Source organism: Corvus moneduloides, chromosome 14 (assembly GCF_009650955.1).
Source record: "Corvus moneduloides isolate bCorMon1 chromosome 14, bCorMon1.pri, whole genome shotgun sequence".
NCBI classification, from domain to species: domain Eukaryota; kingdom Metazoa; phylum Chordata; class Aves; order Passeriformes; family Corvidae; genus Corvus; species Corvus moneduloides.
Window position 1 is genome coordinate 1,200,173 of NC_045489.1, and position 18,066 is coordinate 1,218,238.

Genomic DNA, 18,066 nt, shown 5'->3' on the forward strand with positions numbered 1-18,066 from the left:
CAATCATAAGAGATCGAAACTTTCTTTTCTGTTAATAACTGCTGCATCCCCTGCAATCACACAGCTCCAAGACAGAGCCACTGTAGGAAATGAGCCAAGTCAAATACTGCAGCTTTATGAACTCCTAAGACTTGACAACAACAAATTCTTCTCCTGAAAATCGCCCACTGGTTTGCCTACAGCAGCTACAAATGCTGGGAAAACCTGGGGACAGGGAGCAGGGTGACTGTGCCCAGGGCAGCGCAGGAAATCGGGCACAGGGATGGGGGCATCGCCTCACACAGTGGGACTGGCGATTACAGAAATCAAGTTTGAAGGTAGCAAAGAATTTGTGCCCTGGAGAGTGTATTGGCCCTGAAGGGGTTTGTCAAAGCTCAGCACTACTTTGTGTTAGAGCTGGTCCTTCAGCCCTGGGACTGAGCTTGGGCAGGCTGAGCCTCCCAGCAACACCCCTCTAGTTCACCCATGACTGTAAATCACTGGGCTTATTAGTTGGAGCTGTCTCTCCTCTGTTAGTGTCATTTTAGCTTGTCCTGTCCTGTGGCAGGTATCCACAGTAGTTTGGCTGGGTATGACTGATGTCTTCTCTAATTCATGTCAGATGTCAAGAAGAGAAGAGCTAGAGGAAGAGGGAGCTGCCCTTGGCCAGCACAGAGGGCTGGAGCCAGGGCTCTGCTCTGGGGAGAGCAGGGCTGGGACAGATACCTGAGCACCTCTGAGGTGAGCACAGCAGCAAAACCTCAGCTGGTCACATATGGATGGCATAGCTTTGCTGTGGGTTCTGTTTCTAGCAGCTTCTTGTGCAGCAGGTGAGCGAGGGCTGAAACACCAGATGAAGATGATTTGGTCTGTCAGAAATATGGACTGGTTTTTTCTCTGCTGTTGATGACATTACACAGATGGTCAGGAGACAAAGCTCGGGATGGCTGTGGCTGGTCATCTCTGCCCCATGTGTGGGTGATGCTGACAAAATCTTTGTCAGTGAAATTTTGCTGTACATACACACCAGCAGTGACACCAGCAAGAGAGGGGACTGAAAGCATGTGTGCAGAGCCCTGGCAGTTTGGAACAGAGGCATGCACAGGACTTCATTAATCAGACATGATTTTTGGGCAGCCAGAGCTGGCAGGTGGGTCACCTAACCCCCCCAGACTTCACTCGGAGCACCAAAATCCCCTTTTCTTTCTGTCTTTCAAGTCTTTTATCTTTCCAGTCCGCAATGTGTGAGATAGCAGCACAGGCTTTCTGCTTTCTTCCTTTTTTCCTCACACATGAGATATATATAAAAGTATATATAATTTATAGATAACGTATACATAAAATAATATTCTGTCTAAATACATGCAGCACGAAGCATGTTGCAGAGCCTGTGGGAAACACTGTCTGCAGTGGAGTTTGCTAATTACAGCAGCTCTAATGGCAGCTTCCCCCCACCCTTCCCAACAGCAACAGAGATCAAAACCTTTTTTGTTTAAAATATTTACTGTACAGCTTGCAAAGCTTTAATCAACGTAACATGACGTTTCCTTGCAGCAGACGAGTAATAAATATGCAATTAATAGGGAATTGAAATACACCCATTAGCTGTTTGCAGAGCCTCCACTTCCCACTGTACAAATGCTTTCAGAGCATTTATTGCTCTGCCTGCAGTCAGCTGTGCCGCTGGGGCCAGGCGATGCCCCCACCTTGGGCAGGGAGGGGCACGAGGGGTTTCAGAGCAGCTTTGGGACTTTTGGAGTGAGGATCACTCCTGCTCTGGCAGCCACCACAAGCCTGGGTGACACAGGCGGGCTGGGAGGGGACAGATCCACCCACAATTTGTGTCTCTCCCTCTTGGGAGCTGGGCTTCTGAGACTGTTGGTTTTGCTTCAATGAGTGTGACTCTGCACAGTTCACAGGGCCAGGCAGGCTCTTTCCCAGTGCCTGTGTACTGGTTGTACTGGCCTGCTGCAGGCCTGGCGGTGGGTCCTGTGGAGCTGGGGTCATGGCAGGGCTTCTCCTGCACTGGGGTACCCCTTGGGCAGTCTGGCACTTGCTGCATGGGCTACAGCCCTACTGGGTTTGCTCTGCAGTGGCCCACTGGCCAAGTCAGCATATGCTTTCTGCAATTTATAAGCTGCTCTTATGAAATTTAACTTCCCACCATGGTTGAAGCACCATCCTGGCTCTGTCTGAGGGAGCAGGAGACAGCACAGAGGTGACTTGAAGCCCCTTGATAACAAAGAGGTAAAATATACATGGCATAACCACCTCAGAGCATTCTCCAAACTCTTGTTCCACACCTAAAGCCACAGTGTGGGACAAGAACCTGAACTGAAACAACAGCCCTGGCAGCTTCACCCAACAGCCAAGAAGCTCCTCGCTGGGCAGCTGACCACATGCCCTGCAGCCACCCCATCCAGCGCTGCTCAGGACTGGGCTGAGTGATGCCCGGGTGGGTGTCGGGGCTCTGGAGCTCGTGGAGCTGCTCTGTAACCAGCCAGAGCACCAGCCAGATGCTGCTTCCCAGCAAAGCCTCCCCACTGCACGGGGAGGAGGCGGCGCAGAGCTCTGTGCCTCCCAGCTAAGCATTAGTGAAGCTTTTTAATCTCTCACTGTGGGATTTCTTTTTGCCTCAGCATCGCACCATAAAGTATTTCAGACAAGGTGACATTTTCTATCTGCATGAAGTGCTTGCAAACAGTGTGAATTTAACTTTTATTGGCCTGATTTAGGGGTATGGGACTGTGCATAAGTCTTGGTCTCTCAACCTATAGCCTTGCACTTTAAGTGATGAATTAGTCAGTAAAATAAACAGGGCATTATCTAGCTGTACACACGTCTGCATCTTCCAAAGAAAATTAAACTGTGTTTGAACGTACAAAAGCTAATGATGGTGAAATCAACTTGGCTATAAATTAACCAAAACTCAAAACTAATCCAGAACTTTCTGAGAGCTTGAAAAAGCTCTTCTCCTGGAGCAGAATGCTTTGCATGTAGGAGGGCAGTGGGTGACCATGCTGAATGTCCCGTGCCACTCTGTCCCTCTGTCGGTCGGGGCGCTCAGCAGTGCACAGGTGAGGTACTGCTGTTCCTGCAGCTCCCACTCCCATCCCCACGTGCCCAGGGAAGGAGGGATCCATCAGTTACCATCTGCAGCGATCGACAAATGTTGATGTCTTAATGGCAACCACCACACCTGCAGCTGGGTGTGATGGAATACTGATAGAGACATTAGTACCCAGGCTGGCGCTGGGGTTTTGTATTTCATTTAACCCAGAACACAGCACACTGCAATGTATACATTTGTAACTGCTCCCTTGATGGTCTCTCTGGAGTATTATAAAGATTTATCATGTAGTGTTTGGTCAATACTAAATACCGTGAAATGTCAGTAGAGCAGTTCTTGGGACTGCTTGAGCAGTAAATAACAGAATCCTACAATATCCAAAAAGAAACGAGCAGGTGAGCAAGTAACCTTAGAGAAACAAAATGAAACAACCCAATCCCTAACCTTTAGAAAAAAAACAAAGCAGGAAGGATTTTATTATTAAGTCTCCTTGACTTTTAATGAGATGTATGAATATTTGTCATTTCGATGCATTGGAAAGCCATTTAGGTCTGGAAATGCTGAGCCATGGCTATGTGCAGGGGTCAGGCATCATATCAAGTTTTCTCTCTTTCTACCCCTGGGAAGTCCTTCCACCTCCTGCTCCATGACCCTGTGGCAGTAGCTGTCTTAGGGTTAGAGAGACAGCAGGAGCATCCTCGGCTGCTCCTCTCCAGAAACCTGCCTGAGAAACAGCAGCTGCTTCGTGGGAGGTGGGGGGAAACCCCTTCCCATTGCTGACACGCTTCCTGCTAATCACTCCCCAGCTAATGGTGGGGATTGCTCTGAGAAAACCTTCCAGGATGGTTTTTTTACAGGTCAGAAGTTGGCTACTGCTTAAACATATGTTCCTCTTTCCCTGTCTCTGACTTGCAGAATAACTGCTAACTAACCAAAAGACAACATGGTGAGCCAAGGCTATTAGTGAATAATAATGCCATTTGCAGGCAGCAAAGGCTGAAAGGCTTCCAGAGCAGTTAGCAGTCTGCAGGCATCTCCCAGAAATGCATGAGCAGAGCTCCTGTGCATCAGCCAAGGAGCAATTATTCTTGGAAAGCACGTCTGCCTCACGCTTTAAAATCTTTTCTAGTGTCTTGTGTTAAAAAAAAAATAAATGTGCTGAAAGAAAGCAGAGAAACTGCAGTAAAGGACTTTACATGCTGTGAATGAACACAGCTGCAGGTGTGGGCACCTCCTGGCACCTTCCAGCTCCGTGCTGGGTGCCCCATGGCAGCGAGAGCCAGCTGGGGTGAATGCAGGCTGGGCAGCCTGGAGCCTTTCCTGGAGGAGGAGGAGATGACCCCTCTCTGGCCTTCCCAAGAGCAGAGATACAGGCAGCATGCAAAGCTCCTCCAAAATTGCATTTTTAACTGCAATTACAATGAACTTCAGTCAAGCAGGCTCGTTTGTTGTTGGTTTTTTGGTTTTTGTTTTTTCCTTTCGGTGTTCTTGTGGTTTTCTTTCCCCCAAACATCTCATTTGTAGCAGAGGATTATATTCCTAATGGAGTCTTTTTGACTGCAGCATTGTACACAGTTCTGCTCTTTAAAGAACTAGCATGGATCCTAACAACTCTCCAGGCAGGAAATCTGGTGGGAACTCTGCTTTCCTGCTTACTGATCTATCGCTGAATTCAGCGATCCCACTGAGCCCATCAGTGCGGTGCCTTGGTAGCAAGTAATGACACAGGGAGCCACCGAAGGACTGTTTTATGGTCCAAACTTGTTAACTTCAGAGAATAATTCTTTTGCAGCATTATTATATTTTTTTGGCAAATCACCGAGATGTTTGCTAGTTTATGCCACGATTTTATTTAACCACTGTAGTGCTATCTTTTCCCTTTAAATTACATTTTTCAGTTCCTGCATGAGACTTACTGTCAACATTTGTGTGTATTGTTACATCTTTTTTTTTTTTTTTTTTTTTTTTTGGTTCACTTATTTTAATTATGCATTTTATTTTAAGTGCATTGTTTTATGACATCACTTGTTAATTGTCCAATTATCACTCTGTTCCTCTGCTGCTCTGCAGTGTGCAGTAGCCTTAGAGGCATGCCACAAAGAGGGGAAAAAAAAAAAGGGCCTAAAGACCCAAAGATGCATCGCAGAGAGCTCTGTGCTATTTAATTACATGTTGTTTGACAAGTAATTGGTAAGAACTGAGCTCCTTTGTCAGTATTGTAGAGCGTTTGCAGTGTGCCACCAGGCCCTGGCAGGAGAAGCCTGTGCTCCTGGCTGGGCTGAGCCCGTGGCCTGGCAGCAGGGGACACTGGCTTTGCACGCACCCTGACCTGGGGGGGACCAGCTGTCGGGACATTCTTGGGACTAACAGCCCCTCATGGCACCAAGACATCGCTGTGGGGACTGTGCTAGCTCTGAGAAGGTGCAGGTTAGGGTGCTGGAGGTGCATTAAGGCAGCCCTTCTGAACTCCCTCTGCTCACCTGCTGTTACATATCCATCCTCTTTAATTTACTTCTACACCAACTTCCCGGCCACATCATGCCTCCCACCTCTCCTTGCCAGCTCCCCATTACCCTTTGCATCTTCAGTGAGGAGACAGAGCCTGTGGGCTGCATCTCCTGCCGTCAGCCCCGCCTGAACTGCAGAAGGAGTAATTAAACCCAGCCCGAAGCCCAAGTGAGGGAGCTGTGGTTAGTTACAGGTGTGATGCTGAGCGCTGTGTCTGTGCCTGCAGGAGCACTCAGGCTCTGACAGATGGATGGAAGGTGTGTTCCTGTCTGCAGGTGCAGATCCAGTGAGGGGCTCGCTTTCAGCTTGGAAGGGCAAAGGCTCCTGTCCTCTCTGGCAGAGGAAGGGCTGGCACAGGGCTCGTACTCCCTGAGCACTTGGCCGATGCAGACCAGGGCAGTGATGCCTTTTCCTGGTCTTAAAATCAAGAGTCATACATGGTTAGAAGGGAAAAAGGGATTTTACCTTGGTATTTATTTTAAGGATCCTTAGGTGCACACGTCCAGGTCATATGCACTGAAATGCACTCCCCAGAATGCACACCCCAAAAGATCTGGTATATCATTATAGGTGTTACTAATTAGCAGATCTATCAAAGATTCCCCAATGAGAGGCTTGAATGAGCCCCCCCTCCCCAAGGAGCCTTCCCCTGGATGGCTCTATCTTGGTTTACAGAATGTGTTCTGGAGAGGACCTTGGGCTCTGGGGCACACTGATCCCTGGCTACGAAGCTTCTGAAATGTTTAATCTCTCAGCTTGACAAACAAGTCCAAGAATGTAGGCAAAAAGCACTGGGAATACAGAAGTTGTAAAAAGATATAACAGGGGTATAAAAGAAAAGGCAAAAACTCTTCATGGCATCAGCAGCACTGCCCAGTGGTGTGTGCAGGCTGGTGTTGGGGCAGGCGGGTTCTGGGAGACTCCCACCCACTTCTGGGAGACTAAAGAGACTGATGGAGAAGTGCCCAATTCCTCTCACATGCCCAACCCAGAGCTGTGTGTGACACATCCTCCAAGTAGCTGTGCACATCTTCTATCATCATTTTTATCAAACAAAGCCAAAGACAGCCTGGTTTTTAACACTAAGCTCTTCATTAGATAGCTCACACAAAGCATGCCAGGTGCACCACGGCATGTCCAGGTACAAAACTCTTTCATTTGCAAATCCATACTGTTTACTAATTTGGGAGGGATGTGTGAGTTGACGGCTCATGTTTCTGTTAGGAATGCAACAGTTTGCAACCCATTTATAACAAAAAGCTGAAAGAGAGCTGAGGATGCTGAGATTCCCATATATTGCTGCAGTTTCTCACTTGTTTTACAGTAATTTGATGTTGCCTGAACACAGTAGTCGACCTTTTTTTAACTCCTGCTTGCAGGGTAGAACAGCAGGGATGATAAACCTTATGCTTTGCTAGTTCAGAAATAGCACACATCAGTGAGAGCAACCAGGGCTGCACCACGGGAGAGAGGGGTAGTGGCAGCACACAGCACTACTGACTACTGAGGTTTAATACATATCCAAGAAAACCATATTGCCTGCCAGAGAAATTGCATGTTGGCCTAAAAGGCTGCTTAGGCTTAGTTTGCTCTCAAACCCTGGATCATATCTAGTTTTACATTCTTTCTCTCCTGCAAAGTGTGTTCGTTTTAGAGCTCTGAAGTACTCAGAGCCCTCAGAACCTGAAATGGAGACTTTCATGAGCACCATGATGGTCCTGCTCCACCTGGAGCTGGCAGTGGCAGAGTCTGCATCAGCTGACCACAGGTTCAGGTTGCTGTTCTTTCCTAAAGGCAAAACTTGCATCTCACAATACCCTGAAAAACCTGTGAAATCGTTAATTAAGGTGGAAAGGCAAGCACAGTAAGTGCATGGAGGGAAAATCCCACTCTGGGCAATTGAAATTGCATTTGTGCCCTAAACTGGAGAACAAAAAAAATTAAGAGTAGCAGTGACCTTGCGTCATGTGCAGCCTCACTGTGCCTGGGCTGTGGAGGGCCAGATTTGTTCTTGGGGCAACAAAGTCGTGGGGCAAGGTAAACCACAGCACAAGGGGCATAGAAACAGACAAACTAGCACAGGATGAAAGCAGCACTCAGAGTCATCTGGGTGCTGGAGAGCATCTGCCTGTGTTTATAGAGAAGGAAACAGAACACGAGAGATGGCTCTGAGGCAGCCACTGGATGTTCATTGCACAGAAAGGACTGGGACAAATGAGAACATGGCCGGGTTTTCAGCAGGCTGCGCACGTGTGTGACTCTCACAGTGACCACAGACCTCAGGAACAGTGGGTAAGTGCCTTCCTTTGAGTGAACTGCATAATCTATTTCCAAAACCATGAAGCCCAACCTCAGTGATCACAGGGATTTTGCCTGATTAAAGACCAGAATAAATTCAGACTCCAGGTTGTCTGGCTGTTGTAGCAGCAAATGTGGGAAGAAGGGCCCTGGGCTATTTTCCTTGACATGGAAAACTTACATGACAGATCATTTGATGTGTTGATTCTGTTTTTTAAACATTGCCTAGCACAGACAGCAGAGCTGGCTGCAGCTCAGCGTCAGCTCTGCCCTGCGCAGCCCAACTCCTCTGCCTTGCAGGGCAGGAGCTGTGCCTGGCCCCAGCCTCTGCTGGCACGGACTGTGCTCCCACAGGGCAGCAGCATCTTTCCTCAGGTGTCCTCCCCACATCCAGCACAGGTTAATAATCATCCCCGTGTTCCTCCATGAACCATCCACCTGAGCACAGCCAGCCTCTGGCACAGCTTGGTGCTAGCATTGTAACAGTAATGGCTCTCCCCTAATGACTGTGCTGCCACCAACTAGAAATGCTCCACAAATTATCTCTCCTCTCCTTGGGGGGCGGCTGGGTGGACAGATCCATGGCCCCAGATGACCCCAAAACCTTTGTGGCATGTTCCAGAGGAAGCCCTGTGTCCCCCTCTGCCTGTCACGCGGGGATGGGAACCGTGGTACCATCAGCATCTCCCCCCTCCACTGCTGAGCCCTCATGGGGAGTACTGAGCAGTCAGACAGACAGACAGCAGATAGACAGAGAGATTCCACTGGAGCATCACTGCCTCTGGGGCTCATTGTCATGGGTGACACCCTGGGAGGGAAGTTTTCATGCTGGGGAACCTGGCTGAGGCCGTCCCACATTTCATGTGTGTGAGAGGAGATGTTCTGAGGGAGGAGTTTCTTGGGAGACTTCAAGGGGCATTTGGCTGGTGGGACCTCTTTTACTGGTGCTGGTGTGTGACTAGGACAAACATGAGCCTGACTGTCAGGTCCTGAGAAGAAATATGCTCAGAAACAGGAAAAAAAGATAAAACCATACTTTCTGCTTTGTTGTTGGTTTTGTAAATAGTTTTAAAAGCAAAAGCAATCCTAAATCTTCAAGGTTGAACCTTTGGTTTTGTCAGATTTTCCTTTCAACATCAGCACTTCAGAGCTTGTGGACACACCTTTACAATTACACCAAAGGGCAGTGCTGAAGTGCAGAGACAGCTGAGACTCTTCCAGTTGGAAGAATTCTCCAACCTGTGCTTCCTGACAGAGGCCATGGGAGATGGCAGATGGTAGGTGGCATTTGTTTATCAAAACAAGAACTGTGGGATCTCTTGGGGTGCTGGTAAAACCATACAGCTGAAGTGAGAAGTTGTCTGTGTGCCCTTATCAGGTATTTCCTCTGAACTAAAAACTGCTCCTGTTTGGTGCAACTTGCAGAGAAAATGTATTTAGCCAAGGAGAAGCAATAGGAAAGGCATCAGTCTTGTGCTGGGTTTGAAGGTAAAGTCACCAGGGCTGCCACCCCTCTTATCACCAGGAAGCCCAGAGCTTTGACTCCAGAAACCATCACTGAGGGTTGGAAGGGCATCCATGTCAGGAGCTAACACCAGCCCCTCTGAGAACCTCAGTTCCAGCCATTTTAGATCACACTTTTTCATGTGCTTTCCTTGTGCTCAGGTCTGTGGCAGCCAGAAAGTGATGTCATATTCTGTCTTTAATATCTAAAATATTTGACTAGAGAGGCTGCGGACCTTTTGGGTAGGTTTTTATCCACACATGAATATTGCCAAGCTCTCTAAGAATATTCAGGTTTTCCAGCCTTTACAATGTCTAACACCATCCCTGTTTTGTCCTAGAAAGAAAAATTAATCCAATTTATTCCCTGTATGCTCCAAACTCCCAAATACTCAGGGTAGCCACAGCAGAAAGATGAGGTGCTCAAGATGCAGCACAACTGCAGCATCCTCATGGGAGGTACCTGAACACTGGAGGTAAGTGCTTCTCACAGGGAGTAGTGTGAATTAGCAGGGGTTTCTCCTAGAGTTGTACTGTTTTTGGCTGCTTTCTTTAGTGGAAAACACTGAGATGGTTGGGCAAGAAGCAAAGTGCTCCATGTACCAAGGCAGATGTGCATCCAAACAGATGTGGTCATTCTGCCACTGGGGTAAAGCCAGAGCAGCTTTAGGATGAGAATGGAGATAAATTGGAATTAAAAAAAGGTGTGGGAGGAGAACTGGAACCCTAATGTTGCTTTTTCATTCAAACTGATCTGTACACATGTCACACAGTTGGATGTATGAATAGTAAATTATTTTATTCATTTCTTACTCTTGATGAACAGTAAATTAGTCTAATAACATTTACTGTTCAATTCATTGATTGTCAGAGGGAGATTAGAGGCAAATAGCTTTTAAGTCTTTCCAGCTGCAAACATTAGAGTTGTCTAAAGTTATGATTTTTGACTGTAATTAGCTGCAGCTCTGCAGCATCCCCCCTCCAGCTCTGTCCCCACAGCGCAGGCGCAGCCCTGGCCCCTGCCCAGCTGTGCTTTGCCAGCCTGTGGCAGCAGGGATCCCAAAGATCACCTCATCCAGGTGAACTCTTGCAGCTGTTTGACAAAGCAGGTAACAAAAATCAGTGTTTTTAACACGTTTACCCAAATGGCTTCACAGCACCGCACAGCAAGAACACTGGGGAGCGGAGAGGAGTTCTGAGCGCTGTGAGGCTGGGGGCTGTAGGCGTGGGTGTGTTTGTGTGTGTATGGGGGGGGGGGGTCAGGCTCTGCCGTGGCATGTAAAGCCTCGCTCTTCTGTGTCTGGAGGGTGTGAAGTGCTCTCACTCACAGGAGGGCTCCCTGAAGCTGCAGCACTGACACCTGTGGAGTACAAGTGTAGGAGTGGGGAGAACACGGCCCATAAACAGCAGAGGAGCCAGGCCGATTGCAGATGGATGCCTGCCTTGTACCTGTGTGCTCCTCTTTGTCATCCTGCTGCCCGTGGGACTCAGCCCTATCTGTGTGAAGGCGCTGCTGGCTATTTAACAGACACAGAATTACTTGTAGCCAGGAGAAACCATAAACAGCAGAATCACTTCAAACCCTGCCACAGCTTGGAGGTGTTTATTACCTTTATCTACACCCTGCCCCCCTTTTCTTTCACGAGACTAAAGAAGTAAATAAAAGTAGCCTCCTCTTGCTATGCTAGTCAGGCTTTCTCTCTGTTAGAGACCTGCTCACTGCCAGCTGCGGGTGGGCTGAGATGCTGGTGTTGGAGAAATCATCCTCCTGCCAGTGCCAGAGCCCTGCTGAATCACAGAGCCCCAGGATGGTTTGGAGCACCTTAAAGATCACCTTCATCCAAGCCCCTGCCATGGGTGGAGACACTTCAACTCAACCAGGTTGTTCAAAGCTTTGTCTAACCTGTCCTTGGATGCTTCCAGGGGTTGGGCATTCACAGCTTCTCTGGACAACCAGTGCCAGAGCCCCAGCCCCCTCACAGGGAAGAATTTCTGCCTAATATCTAACATAAACACCCCTCTTTCAGTTTAAAGAGGGTTAGCCCTTGTATGACCCCCAAAGTGGGGGTAATTCCCCTTGTCCTGTCACTCTAGCTCCTTGTAAAACATCCCTCTCCTGTTTTCTTTTAGCCCTTCTAGGTCCTGGAAGGGGCCTTCAGGTGTCTCTAAGGGATCAGCCTGGCTACCCAGCGCTGCTGCTGTGGCTGGAATGGCACAAGGAGCTGCTGGGGAAGCTCAGGTGAGGTTCCTGGCACAGCAGTCCCTGGCTCCTGGCATGGCAGGGCTGGCACGGGCAGCCAGCCCCGGTGCTGGCAGCGCTGCAGGGATGGGTGGACACGCTGTGGGCACGGGCAGCCGCTGGGACAGATGGGGCTGGTTCAGCTGTGGAGATGCAGCTTCTGCTTTCTAAGCATGTGGGCTGTAAGCAGCAGTAAGCCACCACTCACCATATTTCAGGGAAATTAGTTTTCATCAGAAAATGGAAATCTGTTAAAACTCACTGTGTGCAAATAGTTGATTTTTTGGTGAAATATTCCACTGGGGAATCTGAGACGACGTCTTACTGACTTGGACCACGTTGGGGTTTGGTGTATATTTAGCTCTCGCTCACCTGGGCTGCTGGCAGCTGCTGTGAGAGCTCTGTGTTCCAGGGCCTGGTGCTGGCCCTGCTGGGCTGACTCATCGCCAGCGCCGGGCGCGATGCGAGGGCAGCTCGGGAGGCAGGAGCGGAGCGGGAGAATGGGACCTCGACTCCAGCAAAGGCAAACAATACCTCAGCTGCAGACAGGGATTAATGTCAAAGCAAGATCTTATTAAAGACAAGGCTTCTAATTTAAATTTCTCTGGGTGTTTGCTCATTCCTTTTTTTGCTCCTCTCCTTCCCACAGAACGACCCAGAGTAATGACAAAATATCAAAACTTGGGGGAACTGGAGTTGTGACTGTTTGGATGGGGTTCATTTTAAAAGCTTTCCTGTTCATGCCTTTCTTATCCTGAGGTTTTCAAACAGAAATATACACACACCTTAACAACAAAAGGCTATAATGACTGCATTGTCACCAGATAAAACTGTACTAAAAATAAATAAATGCTGCAGTTTAGCATGATTCAGTAGGCAGGGCCTTTATTATTCTTCCACCATTCAAAGGAAGATTCAGTTCCAGCATAATACACTCCATCTCTGTAGCATCCCTCATTCGACTGGGGCTTCTTTCAGAGTTTCTCTCTGCTCACGAATGCAGACACGGGTTAAGAACAGCCACGGGTGAGTGTTGTGGTCACTGATGCATGTTTTTAAGTGGCAGGACACAGTGAAGAATCTTGGTTTAAGTGTAATAAAAGTGAGGTCCCGATTTGTTAATGAGGAGCATTGTCTGCTGCAGACACTAATTTCACTACAGGGTGCAGTCTTCAAACTTTTCATTCTAATTAGAATGCATTTCCATATTCTTTATCAATTTCTCCCCTTATTGAAATCTTCTCAAATGACCTTTTTTTCTTCACTTATGACTCATCCCAAGACTTTTATTTTTCCCAAAACAATCCTTCAGATGCAACTGCATTTTTCCAGTAAACACGTTAAAAAATAAATGACCTTGCCAGCTCATGCCTACACAGTGGGAGAAGGGCATTAGCAGTGCAGAGGCAGCTACTAATAATACATGGGAAAATTAAGTATGGGAGAAGACCGTCTTCTTCTAATTCCTTGAGCATTTAATTTCCAAATGCCCTGCAGTAGAATGTATCTCGAGTAGGAGCTTAATGGCTACCAATGGAGTTCCAGCAGTGGGAAAACAAGTCCTGACAGAACAAGGGGCATTTTATGCACACAGGAAAATAGGTTATCTGCTAAGGAGGCTTTTTTTATTTTATTTATTTCCTTCAGTCCTCCACAACTGTGTCCAGTTCCAATTTTTATAATAAAGTAAACTATTAACTCAAGTTGACGAATTGGCTGGTGTTGGTAATAGGCTTTCAAAATGATTAGTGATATATACTCATTACCCAAATTAAAAAGCCATATTAAAAATAAGGAGGGGAAATGTAGCAGCACTATCAAAGTAATAATTTCTATTTAGTGCATATCTTTCCTGAACTTTGGCAAATGTTGAATTATGCAAGACAAACACTAATCTGAAAGCATTCTAATTAATGATGGTATTTCTTTGCTGTCAAATTAAACCCAACACATTCACAGTGCATCTGACTTAAAGGTTATCACAAGTTCTTCACACTTTGGGGAAGACTGTTGATGTGTTTGAAAATATTATACCCATACACAAGTTACCAGGCTTGAGCCATGTTCTTCCCTTGCCTTTCCTTAATGGGAAAGACCTATATAACTCAAAGTTCACCCAAAATAAAATAATAATAATAATAATAATTATTATTATTATTATTATTATTATAGCAATAAGGGTAATAATGGTGGTAATAATGGTAATAATAATAATAATTTTTAAAACACAGAGATAAGTATCTTGACATCAATTAATCACACTGTTTGTAATTCAGTGTTTGCCATAGTTTTCACCAACTAACAGTATCAAACAAGTGTTTTCCCCTTAAAGATGCTTAGATGAGAACACATTTACAAAACTTCTTTCAGAATAAAACAATAATCAGACGGCTAATTAAGCACAATGCAAATGCTGAGCTTTTGAGTTAAAGACCTGTCCAGGCTGCAACATCATTTTTGCTTTGTTATTATATGCAGAACGCTAATAAAAAATATAATTTCAAAAAAAAAACCACATCAGTGATTTGCCAGAGTGAATGTAGATGTCAAAAATGCTAATGCAGAGAAGCTGTCAGGAGTTTAAATAGATTTTTCACTGACTTGCCGTTCTTAATTATAGCTCAGCACCCTGTACAGGTTAAAAAAATGCTGGGTTCCTTCGAAGCAAACTGTGAGCTCCTTACCATCTCGTCAAATTCTCCTCTTTCTTTCAAATGGATCAATCAGATGCCAACACATAACATTTTTCATTTACATCTTTTCTTAATCTTCCTTATCCACTGCAATTATAGTTTTACCCAAACCTATCCTGAAGGGGATAGAAGAGATTTCATGGAAGAAGCATAATTGGCAATTGAGCTTGCTCTTTTCGTGGGCTTCTTTTATGAGAAAAGATAACGTTTTGTGTGGTAGAAATTCAGCACTTAAATTAGGGAGTATGCTGGCTACTTAGTTAAATAATCTAGAATAATCAGGTCAGGAGGGAATAGCACATAGCTTTCACTTAATGTTTTGTATTAATTTTTCAGATAATGTAATTCCACGTACTACCCAAGCATTCAAGAGCACATCAGAAAAGCACTACGAACCGGAGGATTGACAAGTTGCTAATCCAATCCTCTGACAGTCACAGGGTGCCATGTAAAAGAGATCCTTTGTTCTTTAAGAGCTGATTGAGTTCCATTAGTATCCATATTCAGAGCCCTGGGCACAATATTAATGCTAATACCGTTGTTACGGAGATGGAAGGCCGTTAAGAATGAACAATAATCAGCTCACAATATCATTGGACATATTCATGCAGCTTGTACTGGGGTGAGATCCGATAGCTCTAAACCTTTCTAAAGAGAAAACGAAAATCCAATTAACATCTTCTGTGTAAACCTCCTCGGCTACTTTCACTGGAGATGACCTTGGGCAGCTGTGTTGCAATTTTGCCAAAACCTCAATTATGTCTTGAATTCAACGGTGTTGTTGGGTTTTGCCCAAACAGAAGGCCTGGCCCTGCAGCTCACCTCTCATGCTGGGGAAGACTTGCTCACAGAAGTTCCCTCAGCAGCCTTTGGCATGCTCTGAGCTGAGCCGTGGCACAGACGGGCTTCGGGATTTACACGTCCTTGGGGGTGTCCAACCCAAGCGGTGAGAAAAGTCCTTTCCTCCCCTTTCCCGCCTCCTGTCAAAGTCCCAGCTCTTAGATCACAGAATGGTTTAGGTTGGAAAGAGCCTTAAAGACCACCTAGTTCCAGACCCCAGCCAAGGACAGGGACATAACCTGATGTGGCTTTCCTGGGTACGGTGGGTGGTGAGCCCTGGCCAGTGGTCAATCACACTGTGCTTGAAGGATGTGGTGAGAGCAGGAGATGCTCCAGGTGCCCTCTCCTCTGGCCCAAAGGAAATGGCAGCCCAGACCTTGCAGCCCAGTTCCCTGGACCCAAGGGTAGTCCAACCTGCGCTCAAAGGAAAATCTGCTCCTTTAGAGCAAAGGTTCCTTGCAATCAGGTTGAATTGAACCTAGAAAAATCCTAATTATGAGCAAAATTTAGCCTGACAGGACAAAAAATAAGGAGTATTTAATCTGGGACAGGACAGGAATTTACCTGCACTCAGTGCCCAAGGTAAGGTGAAGAAGCAACTGCTGTGGAAGAACTCACAAAGAATTTATTTTTTATGTATTTTACTGTCCTATCCACTCAATATTTTTTATTAAGCCAGGAAGCAAGGGTAAGTTTCCACAGCCTGCTCTCCATATCTCTGCTTCTCTGACAAGCAGCCTGCAACGAGACTGGCAGACATTGAACCCTCCTCTTGGTAACCACACGGCTCAAAGCTTCCATGGGCGACATCATCCATCGCCAGGTCTGGGCCTAGTCACCACGAGCAGGATTCTGCAAGAAGTGAGGATCTAGATGGAAAAAAGCACATTCATTCCCAGGCAGCGTGGACAGCTTCTGGACATAAAGCTTTTCCTTCTCCTGACTGTACAATCCACGGGGAAAGAGGTAAAAGACTTGTTACTGGCTGTGCTAATGCCACGGAGATGTTCAACATGAATTGTAAGTTGTCTTCAACCTGAGTCTTTGTTGCAGCTGCTGTCAACACCACAAGTGAAGATCCCAAAATATAAAGCATTTTGAACTCTTTCTTTTCATTTCCTTTTCACTATACCAGGATGATACTGCCTTATCTCAAAGACACACTCGCATACTTGCACTCTATAATGGAGAAACAGCACTACATACAGGTCCCTAAAAGTAAACACTAAATTCTGTAAATCTTGCATATAATTAGAAAGATTCTTCTGCATTTATTATTTTTTTTTTCCCAAGGCTGTTACTGCTTGATTTGGCTGTCATCTGTGTCACTTCTATGGGAAGGTTTTCTATGCTAGAAAGGGAAAATCAGACCAGCAAGCTAATAACTTGTTACAACAGGGAGACTCGAGGTAGAAAATAGTGAAGCAGAGCTGCTGATAGCACTGTGGTGGCTGTTCCTCCTCCTTAAGTGGAACAGGTCAGACCCTTTGTTTTAGAGGGTCTCTTTTGTGAAAAACCAGCACAGACCTTGCACCTGATGGACACAAACATCAGACTGCAAAGGAAACAGCTTCCCTGTAAATATCCCGAGCCCAAGACCAACAAATCAAATTCAGTCTCAACTTTATAATTTTTATTTAATTTCCTAGTATATTAATTTTCACCATTTGATTTCACTGATCTGTTGAGTCCATTTCAGCTGTGGCCTTTATTCGATTGCTTAATTGGCTTAGCGAAGCCTGGATGCACCAGCTCTGCAATGGGCTTGCTTGGTTTCTGTGTGTTGCCTGCTTGCTCTTTCTTGTAAGAGCTATAAAAAATAAACAGAACTTATTTCACATAAAATGGTGGTCCAGCTTGGAAATCCTGGGGCAAAGATAATCTCAGGTATATGGAGGGCTATGACTGGTTTAATCTATCATCAGTCTCTAGACTGAAATCAGTCTAGACTGGTTTCATCTTACCTTGTTCAGCTCTGGCACTGTTTGAACGTTGGCATGTGCCCCTCAGTACAACTGCCCAGCTTGAGATCAGTGTCCAGGCCCAGCTTGGCTGGGGCAGGAGCTCTCATTTGTGGGGCTGTTCCACAGGAGCTCTCATTTGTGGGGCTACTCTGCTGGTAGAAGCAGAGTAAGGAGCAGCTGGTGGCAATACCTTCTGCAGAGACAGTGAAACTTTCCCGTATGCTCCACTACCATCCTCACACCTGAGCGAACCCAGCCCCTGCTGCCGCTGGGATTTCAGCACGCTGATGCAATGCGCTGGCATTTCTGAGTTTGCTTCATTTGCATTTAAACAATCAAGTGTTTTAATTAAAATGCATAAATGAATCATCCAGTAGAAGCCCTATCTCCCATGTTATTTATTTTTTATATTAAACCTTCAATTTGATGGATAAGCACTGCCATTGGTCATTTCTGCTAAAATGATCCCATCAGCAGTGAAATATTTGACAAATCTGATGTTAAATTTTTCATCTCTAGCTTTCAGCACTTGTGGTCCATTGAGATAAATAGTACAGCTCACACTTTTGATCTATTCTTTGAAGCTCTCTGGGACCAGCTCTCTGTTAAAGAGGGAGAGGCACAGGTCAGGGGATGGTTTGAGATCCAAACAGTGCACTCCTTACGGTTCTCGGACTTTGCCCAGCACACCTGCAGTGATGAGTGTCCTTTCCTTCTTCAGTGTGTTCCATCTGTGACAACTCTCGCTTCTTTCTCTACAGGGACAGAATTCGGGGGTTTGGCACTGATCTGTTGGTAAAACAGAAATTAATGTGGACTTTGACCTAAGTGAAACCCATTCTATGATTTTTAAAAAAAAATTATTATTTTTACCCTGTAACAGTGGTACCTGCAGTGATCACAGAAGATCCTCCTCCTTCTGGAGCACACTACTTTGCAGCATGGCACTGCACATTTAACTCCAAGGAAAGT